The 17,315-nt window shown below is 38.0% G+C and overlaps 1 protein-coding gene across 1 annotated transcript in view; it reads right to left on the reverse strand.

The window, feature by feature from the left end:
• Positions 1 to 17,315, reverse strand: part of LOC135208280 (RAB11-binding protein RELCH-like) — a 231,746-nt gene that overhangs the window by 74,215 nt on the left and 140,216 nt on the right.

The raw sequence follows: 17,315 nt of genomic DNA on the forward strand, positions 1-17,315 counted from the left end.
AGAGAGAGAGTGGGAAGGGTAAAAACATGGCAAGATCATTAAAAATTAGCACTCAAAATGTAAAAAGAAAAAAAAAATTGTGAAGAAAAAAGCAAGGAATTGGTAGCAATGTTGACAAGAGTGAAGTATGGCATCTTCAAGTCCATGGGTCTGGAATATGTTTGCAGAACCAGGAACTTCCTGTTTAACATGGGGCAAACAGGTTGATCATTAGCATTCCCTGACGATCAAAAAACCTTCTGCCATGTGAGGATGTAAGAAAGATTTTGTCCCCATTACCTGCCTCTGGCAATTGAATTAGTCTGCCAGTGCATTCATCCTGCCAAGATTGTACATGACCAATAGCTTAAGGGGGCCGGCCGGCTAATGCCCTTTTTTAAGGACAGGACTTTGATATTCATACCACTTAAGGAGGCTGGCCGGAACCCCTATATATGGTGGTATAGGGCGAAAAATGCAGTCATGAAAAAATTCATGGAGTTCATATGGCAATTGAGAATACGTATACAAAATATTTTGTCAAAATTCCTCTTACTTTCGTAGTTACAGGGTAATTAGTAAACATAACTCAATAAGCCTAAAACATTCATCCGTACAAGAAAATGCAATATTTCTTCTGTTAACGTAAAATTTTGATAATTATTGGCAAAGAAATTGTGAGAAATGGCATCTGTAGAGATTCTGTGGCTCGCAGAAGCGTCTGAAGCGAGTATCTGGTTCAATCATGAATCAGTTGGACCATAGACGTCAAGTAGATTACAAGTTCGAGTTTCACCTCGTGACATTCGCTTGCTTTTACGTATGTTTATGTATGTTTCAGCAAGAAGTTCATCATGCCAATGAGGAAAAGACAAGGAAAACATCTCGCTAACATACAGACGAAGAAAATCGCTCAAGTATTATTACAGAATATCATAATATTCGCGTAGTTAGTGAAGAGAGAGGGGAGGGTTTCCTAGTAACGCCCCCTTCTTGCCTGACAGCACACGTCACAATGTGCCAAGGCTACAATCTTGAGCTAAGAGATCTTCATTTATGATAAATAACATAGTTTTGGTTTTTTAATACCCAAAATGGAATATGAAATTCATAATAATCATGATTTATTAAATTGTCTTTGTAAAAAGAGAGTACACCTTGGAGTTTCACCTTTGACATTCTCTTGCATTTACGTTTGTTTATCTTTGTTTCGGCAAGAATGTCATCATGCCCAAGAGGAAAATACAGGAAAACATCTCGCTAACACAGAAGAAAATTCGCTGTAATAAGCCGAGTTAGTGAAGGGGAGAGAGGGGGTTACGTAGGAAGGAGTGCCCCATCTTGCCTCAAGCAGTGCCCCAGGCTGCGGTATATGAGCAAAAGGGATCATCATTTATGATTAAATATGATAAATAAAATAGTTTTGGTTTATTAATACGCAAAAAAGAAGTATACATTCATAATAAAATCATTATTTATTACACATTGTCTTTATTGAAATACGAAGGAAAACTTTGAACGCCCGTATCTCAAAATTATACTTATTGACCTTCAAAATCTATCTCCTCACTTAGTTTTGAAGCTATAACATTGGAATTTGGTATATAACTCAGAAAGACATATAGAACAATCAAATAGAGCCCTTTTTTCCAATTTTTGTTTCGTCTTTTTTTATAAATTTTTTTCTCGTGATTTATAGGGTTTATTTTCTTACCAATGATTGAAAAATTCATATCTAGCAAAAAAATGACTTTTAGAAAAAAAAAACAAAAAATCTCCATTGATTGGAGGTCGACATCAGGTCTATATATGGTAGTAATCCCAGGTCTTAATATTAAATATCAAGGGGGAGATAGAATTTGAAAAATGGTTATTTTCGGGATAAATTACCCTGGCGTCACGAAACCGAAGGTCAGAGGCGAAAATCATAATGCGGTTTGGAGATGTCCCAAGTCACCTATTAAGTAGTATGAATGTCAAAGTCCTGTCGTTAAAAAACCGTATTAGCCAGCCGGCCCCTTAATAATAAGGTGACTTGGGACATCTCCAAACCGCATATGATTTTCGCCTCTGACCTTCGGTTTGTGACGCCAGGGCAATTTATCCCGAAAATAACCATTTTTCAAATTCTATCTCCTCCCTGATATTTAATATTAAGACCTGGGATTACTACCATATAATAATACCTGATGTCGACCTCCAATCGAATGAAGAGTTTTTTTTTTTTCTAAAAGTCATTTTTTTGCTAGATATGAATTTTTTTCAATATGGTTAAAAAAAAATAAACCCTATAAATCAGGAGAAAAAAATTATAAAAAAAATACAAAACAAAAATTGGAAAAAAGGCTTGATTTGATTGGTCTATAATGTCTTTCTGAGTTATATACCAAATTCCAATGTTATAGCTTTAAACTAAGTGAGAAGATTGATTTGAGGTCAATAAGTATAGTTTTGAGATACGGGCGTTCAAAGTTTTCCTTCGTATTTCTATAAGACAATGTTAATAAATAATGATTATTATGAATGTATATTTCGTTTGTGTATTAATAAACCAAAACTATTTATTTATCATAATTTAATCATAAATGATGATCCCCCCTTTGCTCATATATCGCAGCCTGGGGCACTGCTTGAGGCAAGATGGGGCACTCCTTCCTACGCAATTCTCTCTCTCCCCTTCACTAACTCCGGCTTATTACAGCGAATTTTCTTCTTCTGTATGTTGCAAGAAGTTTTCCTTGTATTTTCCTTTTGTGGCATGATGAAATTCTTGCCGAAACAAAGATAAACACGTAAAATGGAAGAGAATGTCAAGAGGTGAAACTCGAAGGCGTACTCTTTTTTTACAAAGACAATTTAATAAATCATGATTATTATGAATTTCATATTCCATTTTGGGTATTGATTAAAAACCAAAATTTTGTTATTTATCATAAATGAAGATCTCTTTGCTCAAAGATCGTAGCCTTGGGCATAGTGTGACGTGTGCTGTCAAGCAAGACTGGGGCGTTACTAAGCAACCCTCCCCTCTCTCTTCACTAACTACACATATATTATGAATATTCTGTAATAATTCTTGAGCGATTTTTTCTTCGTCTGTATGTTAGCGAGATGTTTTCCTTGTCTTTTCCTCATTGGCATGATGAAATTCTTGCCGAAACATACATAAACATACGTAAAAGCGGGCGAATGGCAGAGGTGAAATGGAACGTGTAGACTACTTGAAGTCTGTGATCGCACTAAATCAGACTGGACTTGGTAGCTGAGCCTGAAGTCTCCTTCTCGACTCGGGGAATGTCTACAGATGCCATTTCTCCCATTTCTTTGACAATAATGATCAAAATTTACGATAATAGAAGAAATATTGCATTTTCTTGTACGGATCAATGAGTTACGATTATTGAGTTACGATAACTAATTACCCTGTAACTACAAAAGTAAGAGGAATTTTGACGAAATATTTTGTATACGTATTCTCAATTGCCATATGAAGCTCCATGAATTTTTTCATGACTGCATTTTTCGCCCTATACCACCATATATAGGGGTTCCGGCCGGCCCCCTTAACAGCACTGCAAACATATCCACGACAATTTGCATATGAAAATTGTTTCATGTCCACACACCAGAAAAGACCAGGTCTACCCAGCTGAGGGGCACTGGATGATGAGGATCCAACCACTGCTAGTTCAGATGCCACAGAAGTGAGTGCTGGTTGTGGCACCCATAAAGCAGGTGATTCAGCATCAATGACAGGTGACCGAAAATGACCAGCAAAAGCCAAACTGGTACAATATAACCTACCTGAGCTTGCTGAAATGAGAATTACTGTTGTCTGTAAGCATGTCCAGGTACTTTACCTAATGCTTGGGCAAGAGATCTGACTTTTCCCAGTTTAGCCTGATCCATATGTCAAAACAAAATGAGAGAAAGTAGTCTGTTCTTAGCAAATGTGCCTCCCAAGATGCCAGAACCAGTTAATCATCGAGTACAAAAAGGTGTATTCTATACAAGTGGGCCCAAGACCACACCTAAGTTCAAGGAACAGAGCTTTGAGCTGGTATGTACAGTAATACCCCGAACTTACGCAATGCAATTTGCGTGAATTCACAATAGCACGAACTTTTCATTGGAACCTAACTAATTACCATATGCGAGTTCTTTGCAATAGCGTGAATATTAGAGAATCCTCCAGAAACACTGCAAAACCCTGCAAAACCCTGCAAAAATGTTTATGTTTAATTATTATGTAAATTTTTAGTTTTAAAGTTTTTCTCGTATAAAATCTTTATCAAAAATGTAGTTATTTTTAGTTTCTGTACATGCATAAATATGATACAAAGGTAATTACAGCACCTACAATTAGTTCATGTACATACTAGTACAGTAGTACCTCAAGATACAAAAGCTCAACTTGCGAAAAACTCGAGATACGAAAGCCAATACGAAAAATTTAACGGCTCTGCATACAAAAAGTTTTGGTTTCAAGATACGAAAGGTTTCTGAAAAAAAAAGTCCGAGATTCGCCAACCCGAACCACCAATAACAATTTTGAAACTCGCGCGCCGCCAACTGAGTAGACTTGCCACCATCCTCCTGCTCTCCCATTGGTTCCTGATGCTAGTCACCGCCATGAGATCCTTCTCTCCTATTGGACAGCATACCTCCCATCATGCATCTATGTACGTATACGTGGTGGCGTGCCTACCTCGTCCACTTCGTACCAGAATCATTATCGTACGCACGCGTATTCGTTCGGTCTAACGATTTCGTTTGGTCTAACGATTTCGTTTAGTAACGTAAATTCGTTAGTGATTTCGTTGCAGTATACGTACTTTATCGTGTTGTGCGAAAACTTTATTGTACTTATACGTAAATTACATATAAGATAACGTAGTCATGGGTCCCAAGAAAGTTGAAATTCACAGAAAGAAGCGAATGCTCTCTTTGGAGACAAAGATGGAGATCATCAAGAAGTATGAAGCTGGTATGCGATTGAGTGTGATCGCCAAGGAATACGGCTGAAATCCGTCAACAATAGGCACCATCCTAAACAGAAGGATGCCATCAAAGCAACTACACCGTCCAAGGGCATCACTATTTTGTCCAGCAAGAGGACCCACGTGCACGAGATGAACGGCTGCTTCTTGTCTGGATAAAATAAAAAGACAAATAAATCGCTGGATATACGGTAACGGAGACGGCAATCTCCCACAAGGCCAGCACTATTTTCGGCGATTTGATTGCGCAGGCGGAAGACGACGGAGGGGAAGGGACATCAACGCAAACTCCATAGTTCAAGGCTTCGCATGGCTGGTTCGAGAAATTTCGTAAACGAACTGGCATCCATTCGGTGGTGCGGCATGGGGAGGCTGCCAGCTCGGACACGAAAGCGGGCCGAAGCATTTAGAAAGACTTTCGACGAGATGATGACCAAGGAAGGCTACAGTTCTCAGCAAGTTTCAACTGTTATGAGACTGGCCATTTTTGGAAAAAAATGCCTCGTCGGACGTACATCACGGAGGAAGAGAAGAAGCTAACCGGGCATAAGCCTATGAAAGACAGGCTTAAACGCTCGCACTTTGTTCGAACGCCAGTGGGGATTGCAAGGTGAAGCCCCTACTGGTGTATCACTCCGAGACTCCTCGAGCCTTCAAGGCCAACAAAGTGCTTAAGGAGAAGTTTCCAGTGATGTGGAGGGCTAATGCAAAACCCTGGGTAACGAGGCTTTTGTTCACCGAATGGGTAAACCTGTGTTTCGGCCCGACAGTGAAGAAATTTTTGGAAGAGAAGCGCCTCCCCCTGAAATGTCTGCTGGTATTGGACAATGCCCCTCCCCACCCTCCTGGTCTCGAGGAGTACAGTGGACCCCCCCCACCCCCCCCCCCCCCCCCCCCCGTATTCGCGTTCTCCAGATTCGCGGACTCACACATTCGTGGATTTCTCTGGGGGAACATTTCCCTGCACTATTCGCGGAAAATTCGCGCATTCACGGTATTTTTCTATGATAAATATCCACAAATTCCTGGGTTTTTTTTATGAATTAACAATAGAAAATGCTTTTTGTGATAAAACTATTAAAAAAAACCAAGTATGAAAATTTTTTTTTTAGTGGGGTTTTTCTTGAGTTTTAACTAACAAAATAGGATGTTTTTAGCATTTTCATAGGGGTTCCAAACATTCGCGGGTTCTAACTATTCACGTGGGGTCTGGTACGCATCCCCCACCCGCGAATACAGGGGGACCACTGTATTCCTTCGTCAAGACACTTTTTCTTCCGCCAACCAACACCACCCCTCTCCTCCAGCCCATGGACCAGCAAGTGAATAGCAAACTTTAAGAAGTTGTACACGAAACATCTTTTCAAGAGATGTTTCGACTTCACCGATACACAAACCTCACCTTGCGTCAATTTTAGAAGGAGCATTTCGACATCGTCATTTACATCCGACTCATCGACCAAGCTTGGCAGGAGGTTTCGAGGCGAACCTTGAATTCCTCGTGGAGGAAACTCTGGCCTGATGCCGTATCCGCTGAGACTTCGAGGGATTCGACGTGGGTGAAGCTGGTGCTGCAGAGTCAGAAACAGTTGACGATTCCGAAACTGTTTCCCAACCAGATCTTGACGAGATCGTTGCACTCGGCAAGTCCATGGGGCTGGTCGTCGACGAGGACGACATCAACAACCTTCTTCGAGGAGCACCAAGAGGAGCTTACGACGGATAACCTGAAGGAGTGTGAGGCCATGCAACATAACGTCGTTCAAGAGGAGTTCTCTAGCAGTGGCGAGGAAGAGGAGGAGGACCCTATGACAACGGCAGAAATTAAGGATGCTCTAGCCGCTTTTCATAAAGTGTGATCGTTTATAGAAAAAAAGACACCCCGAAAAGGCTCACACAGGTCGTATGCTTGCGCAGTTTGATGACGTTTGCCTGAGTCGTTTCAGGGAACATTGTGAAAAGTAGGCAGAAGCAATCTTCCTTGGATCGTTATTTTTTTAAAGAGGCCTTTAGCATTAGCAGAAGTAAGCAAAAAGGAGAACCAAGTGATAAAAAACAGAAAGTTGAAAGCAAAAAGGAAGAACCAAGTGATGAAAACAGAAAGTTGAAAGCAAAAAGGAAGAACCAAGTGATAAACAGAAAGTTGAAAGTGGTGATGAAGTTGAAATTCTGTATTAAAAAAAAAAAAAAAAAAAAAAAAAAATTTTATTTTAGTTTTTTGTAAAATTAAGTGTTACAATTTTGTTAATGTGTTTCGTAAATTTTAGCTTATCTATGTTTCCTTACATTTTTTTTATTGTTTGTGTTTCGTAAAGTAAAGTGTACGTACGTATGTACGTGTCTGCCGTTTGTCCTCCTCCTCCTCTGCCGCCACTTTCGGAGATAGCCTACACGAAAGGTAAGCTTCCACATTTTACGTACAGTATTTTCTTGTATACCATGTACACTAATACACTTTATTTACAGGTTAATTTGCATTTCGTTATTAAGTCAGGTATTGAAAGGTCCAAATTGTTGTAGTATTTCATTGTTTATAGGTCAATTTAGCTTTATTATGAAATTTACTGGGGGTGTTTTTTGGAGGGCTTGGAACGGATTAGCCACTTTACATGTAAAATGTGGTCCAAGATACGAAAAACCTCATGATACGAAGGGCGCCTCGGAACGGATTAATTTTGTATCTCGAGGTACTACTGTATACTACAAATAGTATGAGTTTTCATGCTTTCAAGTGTAAAACCAGTATGGAGATTCTGTCTATGCTATTTATATTTTTGAAAATGTATACAAAGGCAGTATGCAATTCAGTGTTTGTCATTATAGAAGACCTTCATGATCAACTAGTAAAACATATCAGAGACATGTCGTTCTATGAAAAAATTACTATCTTAACCTTGGAGAAAAATACTGGTAGTATCTTAACCTTGGAGAAAAATACTGTAGTATCTTAACCTTGGAGAAAAAATACTGGTACAAACCTGTATTTACTATGTTATGTAATTACAGCAAATACAGTTAATGTACTTTCAGAAGATGTGATCCCATTCAGACTTTTTTAAAGATGATACCCACCAGAGTTTTACCTCACATGACGTACATATTTCTCTTTCTTTTCTCTCTCATGGTTAGCCCACACACTAGTACATAATTTTAAATTGATTGAATTTTACCTTCACGCTCTGCAAAACATTATGTATTTACATACATGTTTTCTTTATTTCATTGAATTGTGTACTTTGTTTTAACAGATTTCTGACATTTACCTAGTGACACAAAAGAAAACTTCTTTTAAATCAATTTACAGTAATTTAATTTCATTTAAAAGTTAGCTTAATATACTTAGGGAGCATGATTGGGGTCATATTTAGTGTTCAAACTCTAGAAGTAGGCATTTATTAGCATTTTTAGAGACCTTGCCAAACTTACGCGAAACTTCCCCTTATGCGAGGGGGTCTGGAACCTCACCTCGGGTAAGTTTGGAGTATTACTGTAAACAGTCTGGGGTACTAATACCATTGGGTATGTGAAAATGTACAACTTTCAGATCCCAAAAGCATGAACTCTTCATCTCTAACAGATTCCAATACAGAATGTGTTGCCTCCATCTTGAAATGAGTCTGAAGAACAAATACATTCAACAGATAAGATTCCAATGTCTCCATCCAGAACAGAAGCTAAAAAAAACAAACAGTTCAGCAGAGATTGATGACAGATCTCCACACAAAAAGTTAAATTCTCCACCTCTGGCGAGGGGAATGGGTTATCTACAACTTTCAAGGTATTCTCCTCCAGCACTGCCTCTGATGTTGATTGGAAAGCAGGTCAGAAATGAGATCAGAGTCCAAGAATGGGAAGGCTGAAGTCCTTGAAAGGTATTCTGTAACCATAGCAAAGGCCACAGGCTACCTAGGATTCTGTCCCTTGTCATGGCCATGCTGTCCAATGGCACAGCAAGCAAGCACCTACTTGCAGCAACTGAAGAAGAAAACAGCCTGGTATATGCATTACTTATCTTTCACTGTTGACAAACACTTGACAAGTCTGAACACCCCCCACTTCTTACACTCTTTTACCTCATTTCTTGTGTAGAGGAGAATCATAGTCTGCTAGGCATCTATTCTAGGAGCAGACCACTCCAAAATAAACCACTGTCTTCAATTTTGGATAGTGCCATTGTGCTTTGTACTGGTGTCTTCACTGTCTTAGACTGGAGTTACCTTTGCTTGGGGTGCACTCAAGCACACTTTTTCTGTCAGTTCCCTCTTCCTCTTGTTTTTCAAACAGTGTGTAAGGCACTTTGTAGAAGGGCCAAGGATGCTTGGTTGTTTAGCAAGAGATTGCTGTACCATTGTCATTTCTTTAATTTGCCATTGACTTCATTTCCAAAACCACCATCTACGTCTCCTTCCTATATTGTCTTCCAAATCTGGCAATAATTCTGTCTTTATAAGGGAATACACTTTTCAACACTGATTTTATATGTACATATTGTTCATGTTATTTCTGTTAATTCTGCAACAATTCCTTTATGCTTGTTTCTTTCTGGCAATACTGAACTTAATCTTAGGCCACAGAATCAATCATGGAGATGTCTTTTTATATAGCAATGTCCATGGATAACAAGAACTTGGGTGTTACTGCTGTTAATTTTGATATTCTCTTCTGTGTAGAAACTTCTATTTGTGATATCTCTTCTGTGTAGAAACTTCTCATTGTGATATATTCAGAACTGCTTTGATTACCAAGTGTTAAGAAGCCCGTTTTAATCCAATGTAATGCCATTCCAAAAGCATACGGAATGGCTGTGTATGTTAAAGATGGTTTCTCAGCAACTCACAGGCCACTGTATAAGTGTGGATGTCATGAAACACAAGTTGTTAAACTTTGTGAAAGACTAATAAATCTTTATGTTTTCCAAGCTATAAGACATATGCTGCTTGCTTACCAAAATGGGAGCAGTTCAGGATGATGACTCCAAGGCTTACTTCTTTTTCAATGGTGATTACAATGCTCATCAAACTCAATGGCTGAAATTACTGCCACAGATAATCATGGAGTTGCTGCTTTAGATCCAGTTTCTGGTTGTGAGCTGTTAACATGTGAACCCACAAACCAATCTGGCAACTGCCTGACCTGTATTCACTGATGGGGCTCATCTGGATCATAGTTTTTTGATTACGATTATTTGGAGATGGATCAGGCTACTCTTGATTTCAAGTGTTCCAGCAGGGTATACTACTTGAAATCCCAGGCCTACTGGCATGATATTTACAGAGATCTCTTTCAGCTCCGGTAGAGCAATATTTATAGAAGTCATAATATTCGTGAATGCTTAACCCCTTCTTTACCGACAGTTGGTTTTGGGTAGACGGTAGTACCGCCATTGAGACTTCTATTTCATAGTACCAGGTACATGAAGGTGGTACACACATACTACCAACCTTCCCACTGCTCAGTTCTAGACCTCTTACGATTTGGTCATTTCAGTTTGAAGGGCTTGGAGCAAAACAAACAGTATTAAGAGTGCTCAGGAAGGTGGTACACGCTACCAGGCATACGATGAAGCAAAACAAACATTACTGCTGGCTACCTAGATTCAGACATTTGGATATATGTACAGGCAGCCCGCGGTTACCGTCGCCATCAGTTAGCAGCATTTCAGTTTTACGGTGCTTGTTAAATATTTCATGACTGGGTATTACATTCCGTAGGGTTTATAGCACCACTGTCTGGTTATCAGTTTCTTAAGCTAGGTTCTAAGACCGCCTCGTAAAATGCAAACATAACAATGCATCTTTTCCTCTGCTCTTTTAAAAAGTTATCCTTTGCTTTGCTTTATCTAGTAATACTGTATGCAGTCTTGTATTACTATTTGTGTTATAAAATACTAACAAACCGATCATGTTTTGGTTTGGAAAAATCAGCAGAGGGAAGAGGTAAGATTATTTCGCCATACAGTAGTACCTCGTACTTCGAACTTAATCCGTTCCAGAAGGCTGTCCGAAGTACGATTTGCTCAAAATATGAAACAAATATTCCCATAAGAAATCAAGGGAATCAGGATCATTCGTTCCAGTAAACCCAAAAGGTCCCCCTTTTAACATTTTTTCAATTATTAATGTGTTCAAAAGTTAAATTCAGAGTGTAAAGTAATGAAACAGTACATTATATGAAGTAAAATTTCTGAATTTCATTTTTGCTGTGTATGATTTACAAACTGTTTGGAAAAAATGGCGCCGGCCGGCTGGGGGATGGAGGGAGAGAGAGGGAACCCTTTGAGCAAACCAAATTGGTTGCAGTATGAGAGAGAGAGAGAGAGAGAGAGAGAGAGAGAGAGAGAGAGAGAGAGAGAGAGAGAGTAATCAGTGTGTTTACACTTGGATCTTAAGTGCACGGAAGATATTAATTATGCCACAATATATCAACTTACTGTTGGCAAATGGCAGACTTTTAAAACAAACATGAGGATTTTGCAAACAAATAAGTAATAAGTCAAGAATGCAAGAAAAGGAAAGAGATAAAATAACTTTTCACAAGGAAGCCGCTTAAACAAACAATCGAAGGCATGCAGAAGCTGAAAGCGGCGTCAGTTTGTTTATCACAGAGCTGTTACTCTTACAGTAGTAAAAAAATTTTAAAAAGCACTTGTCACTAGATTGGTACTTTACCGTAACAAAAATAAAAGTGATTTGGGCAGATCAAGTGTAAGTGAAAGAAATGGGCAAATAATCATCCCAGATCAGCTGATAAGTCAATGGGAAGCAGAGCCTCTCTCTCTCTCTCTCTCTCTCTCTCCTCTCTCTCTCTCTCTCTCTCTCTCTCTCTCTTCTCTCTCTCTCTCTATCGTCTCCACTCAGCGCACTGAACACTGGCTTGAGAAAGGTTTTTTTCTTTTTTTTGCTGTATTGCATTTGTTTTCATATTTTATCATTGTGAAATTAAATTTTATTTTTTATGTGAATTGAATTTTTATTGCTTTTACATACATACAGTAACATTCTAACTCTCTCTTCTCCTCTCCTCAACATATCAGTGCTCCCTCGTTCAGTCTCAAGTCAGCTGGGCATGACGTCACCGCTGTTACGTATGATTTTATACATCTTTTATGCTAATTTTTATTGAAAGCTAAATTTTATATTGAATGCATTATACATACTTTTATTTATTTTGTTGAATATTATCATCTTAACTACATATTGTAAATGAAAATATAAATTTAATACAGTTTACCTTGTAAGACCCAGTAGGCCGTTGAGTACGAGTATATAAACTATATAATCAGTCAGTTCGAAGTACGAGCATTTGTTTGACAAACAATACAAAATGTTCTAGAAAATTTTGTTCGAAAAACAGAAAGTTCGACATGAAACATTCGACAAACGAGTACCACTGTATTTGACTCAATTCAGAGCGATTTTCTTCCTTCTATTTAGCGGTAATTAATCTTTAGAAACTCTATTCATATGTGACAAGGTCATTTTTTTTACAATAAGAGTTTTCAAGTTGCAAATTGATGTAAATAAGTGAACTAGACTTGGTTATTTTTTTCATTAATAGATGGCGCTGTTTCCTGGTTATCAGTACATATTTCGGTACTTGCCGAAGTACCTAGAGACCCTCCTAAAATACAAACAACAAATATGCATCTATTTCTTGGCTCTTTTAAAACGTTATGCTTTACTTCACTGTATCCAATAACAGTGTATGTAGTCTCATATTACTACGTATAGTAGTATTATAAAATACAAAGAAAGTTATCTATGTTTTGCTTTGGAAAAATTAGTGGAGGGCAGAGGAAGGGTTATTTTGCCATACTTAACTCAATTTAGTGTAAACAGGTTATTTTTTGTTATATGAAGTGCTTTTAAGTTGAAATATGACTAAAATATGTACGTCTCATGAACTTGACTGTTATTTTTTTTTTGTTAATAGATGGTGTCGGGAGCATGTTATTTTGTGTAAAAAAATTGATTACATTCGTTATTTTCATCCTATATCATAATAATACGATATTTATGTATTTATCTGTTAGCAGCGTGAAAACAACAGTAAAATGTGTTATTTCATGGCGAGTATATTAAATTAAAATACTTTTTCTCCACTATTATTTGCGGTCGAGTTCCATCATGTTACTGATGCACGATAATTTATAGTCATTAACAGTGTGAAATTGTTTTCTCCTCAGCTACAAATGCAGCTTAAATTTAGTAGTACGTACTCTATACTATATACCCGTGCCGGTATTTTCTCCATAGCGAATAAATGCCGGTATTTTCTCCATAGCGAATAAATGTCTAACGTAAAAATATACGGTCCTATTCTACCTAATTAATGTCATTTGTATCAAAAACATTGTTATCAGATTCGGTTCGGTTGTTGTAGCAAAACAACTGTTATCATTCAGTTGGTTATGGGTGCAGCGTTCTCTCTCTCTCTCTCTCTCTTTCACACTAGGCCAAGATTTACCAACAAGCTCATTGAATCTGACATTAAAAACATGTAGAACTACCAGGCAGACCATTGTAAATGATTAGGCAAATGAACTTTCCACATTTCATTAAAGAGTTTATTACATATTTAGGGCAAAACATCTGGCTTGTGACACTGTCTAAGGCATAGTCAATAAGTCTAGGGCACGGTAAGGGGAACTGTGATGCCCATAGACTTGAATTTCGGTTAAAGGCGAATCTCGCTCAGTGTCAGGCCCCTAGGAACGGAATCCTTGCCGTTAACCGGGGGCTGCCTATACTGTGTATACAGTGTTCCCCCGTATTCGCGGGGGATGTGTACCAGACACCCCCGTGAATAGTTAAAACCCGCGAATAGTTACAACCACCACTAAAAATGCTAATAACTGCCTATCTTGAAAGTTTAGATGCCAAATGTATACGTTAAATAACATCCTACTTCAAATATACCTAAAATTACTAAACTTATTACAGTATTAATCTTTGAGGTTATATTATTAATATAATTTCAAAGTCATCTTTAAACATTTACCATTAAAAAATATATACCTACAGCTAATAACAGAGAGAGAGAGAGAGAGAGAGAGAGAGAGAGAGAGAGAGAGAGAGCAGAGAGAGAGAGAGAGAGAGAGAGAGAGAGAGAGAGAGAGTTATCCATTTTTGAAAGAGTGAAATGGAAAGGGTTATTGTAGTATTTCTTTAAAATACAATCAATCATATATGATTTTTGTAATTCACGTGTATTATTATTATTATTTTGGTAAGCTTTCTTGTAAAGAAGGGGTTAAATGATCATCTCAACACTATTATCATGTAGAGAGCTCTCTCTAAAATTCTTAAGTTTTGTCTTAAAAAGATATGCCATGGTTTAATGCTGATGTAAGCTCCCTACCTTGAAAAACAAGAAGTGTATCATTTAGGGAGGAACAACTGACCATACATTTTGTGATGTAATTTCACTCAGATTAGAAGATAAATTCAGGTTGTCTATGAGTGAGACGAGAAAGCTTATAATGAAGGAGTGAGGATCTTGCTCTCCAGTGGTGAGTCCTTGGTGTTGCCTCATTCACACTTTCCAGAGACTAAGTTGAGTTTAATGACCTTCAGATCTAGAGAAGTTGAAACTGCTTCTGGACCTTGACTGTTTCAGCAACATAGTAGACCCTAATCGGAGCTTTCCCATTTTTTTTAAATTACTGAATTCATTTTGCTTAATAGTATAGCTATTTTCAAGTTAGTTGAACTTGCAAGCTTTCCTTTTATCTGGAGGAAGGGAACATTGAGCATTAACCTACGGACTATGCGAGTTCTCAGGTGCCTCAGAATAAAACCCAATTTCAATTACGTACCTCTATTTTGTCTGAGGTTTTTGAGAAGTTGCTCTCTAAGTGTCCGCAGAGGATTGTTGAAGATAATAACCTGCTACCAGCATTAGAGTTTTGGGTTTGTAAAAGCCTTGGTACTTGTCATACATTCTTGTCACAAGGGTTCAGAGGAACTTACGGTCAGTTTAGATTTTATTGCAGCCTCTGACTATGTGAATCATGAGGCACTTATCTACAAACTAAGATTTATTGGGAATTAATGGATCTTATTGGCTGTCCCCAGTTATCGGTGGGGGGTCCGTTTCAGCGGCATAACAATATGCGAAAACCACCACTAACTGGACACCAGCGCCTCTGTTGGGTATGTATCTGTGTTTGATAAGCAAAAATGTGGGACCTCTGCTAATAAAGACATGGGGCGAGGTCTGGATAACAAACTGATTGCATTGTGCCAGTGAGGCTACTCTTCTAGCTGTTATTCTGGCTTTGGTCCTATAGTTGAAGGATCCTTAAACAGAAAATCTGGCAGATATATGAGTGGAGTAGGCCTTGGAGCATGAAGCATAACACTTATACTCAAAGTACACTAGTTAGTCGATCCAAAAACACTTTTGCTTTAGCATCTCGATTAACAATTATGGTCCAATTTTAATGTCAGTAACTTACATTTTGAGAAGCTAATACATAATACTGCTTCCTCTGCCTCTCAAAAGTTGGTTTCTTGTACAAATGATTTTGAATGTTTCGTAATGAAAAGTTTTTGTCTAAACTATTTTTTAACCCTTTTCTTCTTCCTTGTTGGAGTTTTGTATACTTTTCAAGTGTGGTTTTCAGGTGCTGACTCTTTTCAAAATCCTAGATAAAGTTACATCATCATCCAAGTTTGACTCCCTCCTTCCCCCTTGTTAGGAGTTTTCCAGCATAGTGATAGGGTGCTGACTCTCATTTCAAATTCTGATACTTATGTCATTAGTAAAATTTATTTTGTCTAGTCTTAATGCTGACTTGTGGCATAGCTGTAAAGCAAGTAGTGCATTATGTTTGTTGTAATAAATGTACTGTAACGACAATACTGTCGGCACTTTCTTATTAACCTGATCTAGCAGTTTTTGCTTGCAACACTAAGCAGACTGCGGCTGAAAACAGTGTCGTTTTCCAAGAGTTTTATCTTGGTTATGACTAAAATTTTCAATAGTTTGCCTAGTGCATTTGGGCATCTTCTGATCTCACCCTTCGCCAACGTCTCCTGAATTCTGGTGCATCAGTATCATTTTCTATTCCCTAAATAAATAAGGATACTCCTCTCACATCCAAGGGCACCGCCCTCCAAAAGGAGAAGAGATCCCTCAAACAACAACACCACACGCCCTTCCTCTATCTTTGTCAGATAAGCTACAAGAGGACGGAAGAGAATAGGAAATACCAGAGGAAACACAAACGACAAAACTCCGAAGTTCCTCTTGGTAATTTCCAAAGCATAAGCGTAAATTTCGGATGAATACGTCTCATCCTGACGTTAAAGGGTGAAAATATGTAATAAAGGTGTTGGCACACTTGCCACTGACCCCTAACACAAAGCAGAAAGACAGCTAGCAAGGCTATCACAAAAAGTGGGTTTGTAAATTAATTATTGGTCAATTAATTATTAATATCACACAGTATATACATATTCATTCGAATAATAACAAAATAAAGATCCCACCGGGAAAATCATAATTAGTGGCTAGTTAGCACGAGCTCACAAACATACGTCTTCATCAGAAGACGGCCAAAAGCAAAGTGGAGTATTTCACCTATCTGCCTACCAGACGGTAGTTACTGCCTAACCACCTTGTTCAAGAATTTAACGGCTGTATTCCAGCCTACACTGAGAGTAATTCCTTATGCAAAGGACAGAGGGTTTATATATCGTGTAGGAACAAAATGGTAATCAGGATAATTCATTCCAGGTAACCCAAAAAGTCCCCTTTTTAAACAAAATTTTTCTATCATTAATGAGTTCAAAAGTTAAATTATAAGTGCAAAGTAATAAAACAGTATGTTATATGAAGTATGATTAATTTTTGAAAAAAATTTTGTGTGAACAATTTATGAACTGTTTGGTGAAAATGGCACACAGCTGGTTGGGGTATGGAGGGAGGAGAGAGAGAGGAACCCTTTGAGGAAACTGAAATGGTTGCACTAGGCAAAGGTTGCTAAGAAAATCATTTTTATAAACATTTTACAATGATGATCAAAGGAATCGATAGTGCGTGTGTCCGATTGTGTCTGTGAGAGGGAGGGAGAGAAATCAGCGTGTATGATTGTTGACGTGTTTACAATTGGATATTAAGCGCATGAAAGAGATTAATTATGCCACAATACATCAACTTACTACATATTAGCAAACAGCAGAATTTAAAATAAACATGAGGATTTTGCAAACAAATAAGTAATAAGCAAAGAATGCAAGAAAAAGAAAGAGAGGTTACATAACTGTTCACAAGGTAGTCGTTTAAACAAACAATCGAAGGCACGCAGAAGCTGATTGCGGTGCCAGTGTG

Source organism: Macrobrachium nipponense, chromosome 35 (genome assembly GCF_015104395.2).
Source record: "Macrobrachium nipponense isolate FS-2020 chromosome 35, ASM1510439v2, whole genome shotgun sequence".
In the NCBI taxonomy this organism is placed as follows: Eukaryota; Metazoa; Arthropoda; class Malacostraca; order Decapoda; family Palaemonidae; genus Macrobrachium; species Macrobrachium nipponense.